General features: G+C 54.9%; 1 pseudogene; it reads right to left on the bottom strand.

Moving 5' to 3' along the window:
• Nucleotides 1-218: 218 nt before the first annotated feature.
• LOC138844804 (cytochrome c oxidase assembly factor 6 homolog pseudogene) lies at nt 219-2,531 on the bottom strand (annotated as a pseudogene).
• Nucleotides 2,532-2,900: the final 369 nt, after the last annotated feature.

The following is a 2,900-nucleotide window of genomic DNA, read 5'->3' as shown; positions in this document are numbered from 1 at the left end:
TGTTTTCCCAGGTGCGTTAGCAGGGAGCTGTTTTGGAAGTGGAGTGGCCGGGACTTGTACCAGCACCCATATGGGATGCTGGCACTGCAGCCTGGGGCTTTAACCCACTGCGCCACAGCACTGGCCCCATAAATGAATCTTTTTAAATGTATTTATATATAACTAATATGTAATACCGTTTTATTTCAATTTGTCAGTTGGAATGCTCGAACCTTTTGTTATTTGATGATTTCAGTTATTAAATGTTTCCTACAGGGAACAAGTATTGGCGTTTGTACAAGCTGGATTGTCTCATCATCAAGGGAACACCTGTGGATGTCCAGGAAGGTAATGTCAACCTTTCTGGAAAGTTCAGCAACAACCCAGGACCTTGCAGATGATCCTGAAGGTCAGAATTGTCCTGCTTCAAACTTTTGTTGGGATTTCAAGGAGTCTGTTCTTTTATTTTATCCATCGTTGGGGACAACTTGATTCAAACGAGCGTCTTAATGTCTCGCCCTGCAAAGCTGCCCCCACGTGCTCATCTGCACGCCTCCAGTTCTCCAAGGGCTCCCAGCAAGCCTGCCTTTCTCTCATGGACGGGACTCCCGTTCCTCCTGGGAGCCAGCTCTCCACCCGCCCGGGTCTGGCTTCCCTTGGGCACCCACAGGAGGGGAGGGTTTCACAGCCCAGACACCAGCGGAGGAGGAGGGGCGGTGCCAAGTCCTGCACCTGCAGGGTCGCCGCCCTGGTGCAGGCTCACGAGACACCGCAGACCCTAGGAACCACAGCACGCACCATGCACGGGGAAGCCATTGGGATCTTTAAAATGTACACCTGGGGTGGGCGTTTACCTGCAGGTGAAGATACTACTCAGGACGTGCACGTCCCACACCGGAGGACCTGGGTGCCATTGCCAGCTCTGTCCCCAAATCCAGCTTCCTGCTGCTGCACACCTGGGAGGCAAGGACGAGGGTCCCTGCCACCCACACGGGAGACCTGGATTGAGTTCCCCAGCTTCAGCCAGGACCCCTCCCTGCATTTGGGGAGTGAGCCAGCAGATGGTAGCTCTGCCTGCCTCTCTTCTCTCTCCCTCTCTCTCTTAAATAAAAAAATGAAAAAAAAAAAACCTGATCTCAGGGTGGCGCCCAGGTGTCAGGAGTTGTTTAAGCTCCCCGGGTGATTATAATGGGCAACCACAGATGAGAACCGCCAGCCCAGGCCATGGTCAGCATGAAGCTGAACCAATTTTTGCATCCTAAATCTGAAGCTAGGGCTGGTTGTCTTTTCCCGGGGAGAACTGGGGAGAAGTTCCTGGGCTGCGGGCTGTTTGGGGTCTCACAGGGGGAGCAGAGAGACCCACAAGACGGGGCTGGCCTCTGTGGCACCAACCTCTCCTCTCCTCGCCCTTCCTGACACCAGAGCGCAGGGCGCAGACGCCAGGACAATGGGTGACTCAGACGCTTCCTGTTTGCTTGGCCACAGTGGCAGGGGTTGCAAACAGCTTGGGCTGGGGGCGGGGCTGGAGCTGCAGGAGGGGACAGCTTGGCAAAGCCACAGGGTACTTTCCTGGCCTCAGCCTACGGGAGACAAGGTCCCCAAAGGGAGGGAGGACTTGGGGCCAGTTTTCTCAAAGCATAAAGGGGTTTTCTGAGTCCTTGGGGGTTGAAGGAGAAGCCTGAGGTTCCGCCCGGGTGTTTGGTTCAGGTGAAGCAGACAAGCTGGGCGGCTGTGGAGCAGGGGACGGCTCACTCTTGGGAAGCAAATGGCCTGGGGTAGCTTGTAGCTGCTGCCGCGCCCGCTGGGGGACAGCAGGGGATGGCTCAGGCACTTGGGCCCCTGCCACCAGCATGAGAGTCCTGGATCGAGTGTCCAGCTCCCAGCTTCTGCCTGGCCCAGCCCCAGCCGTCCAGGCATGGACCAGTGCAGGTGGGGGTGCGCGCGCTCTCTCTCTCCTTCTCAAATAAACAAAATAATGACTAATTCTTCAAGAAGAAAACAAAGATGCAGAAATGGTGACATCCCCTCCCCCCAAAAAAAGAAATGGGGACCAAGACCCTCCTGGTGGCCCAACTTGGTCAAGTGCCCTTCCCTGGGGAATAGCAATTTAGGGAGATTTATGAGCAATCCTAAGCGTTACAATCTTGGCGTCGACCATCTCTCAGCTGGGGTCATCCTTAGGAAATAATCCTAAATTCAAAAAAGACCTGTTGGACAGGAAAATGCTTTCTAACATTGAACTCTGTGTTCAAGGGGCTTTAAATACAGCTGGACGTCCAGCCACGGGACAAGGCCGACCCAGAATGTGTAGGGGATGTGCATGTATCCCTGAGTTACAAATGACACTCAGCCTCAGTGACTTCGATGACAAGCTTTATTACCCCCCCCCACTGTGTGGGTGGGCCCGGAATCTGAGAGCCCACCAGCGCCTGGACTGGGAGAGGACCCAGAGACTTACACGCAGGTCTCGGGTCCTGGGTGACTCTGGGCGGGAGACATGGCTTCCTCCTCATACATTCCAGCCCTTAGGGACCTCACCTTGGAAGTGACATCCTTCCTCTAGTCATTAGAAGCGAGCTGGGGTGCCCAGCCCGCAGTGGAGAGGAAAGGATTCCAAAGGCTACGAAAAACTAGAGCTGGGGGCCACGGGGACCCCCCCAGCCGCTGCCCCCCATACGGTGGAAGTGAATGTGTTCTTGTTAAGTGAAGACAGCCGGATGCAAAACTTCACGTGGAGGACGGAGAACACGACAGGGGACAAAAAGGGGGAGAAATGTGTTGGAAACACATCTCACACCTAGAACGCGGACGGGGTGTGAGGCTCAGGGCAGCTTTGTCAATGAGGACTCGGGCTTTTCCATACGGGAACCACTTACGCAGCCTTTGCTTTCCATGGTTCATTCTGCAAACCCGAGTAGCTC

This window comes from Oryctolagus cuniculus, chromosome 12, assembly GCF_964237555.1.
Source record: "Oryctolagus cuniculus chromosome 12, mOryCun1.1, whole genome shotgun sequence".
NCBI lineage: Eukaryota > Metazoa > Chordata > Mammalia > Lagomorpha > Leporidae > Oryctolagus > Oryctolagus cuniculus.
This window is presented reverse-complemented; position numbering and strand designations above follow the sequence as displayed.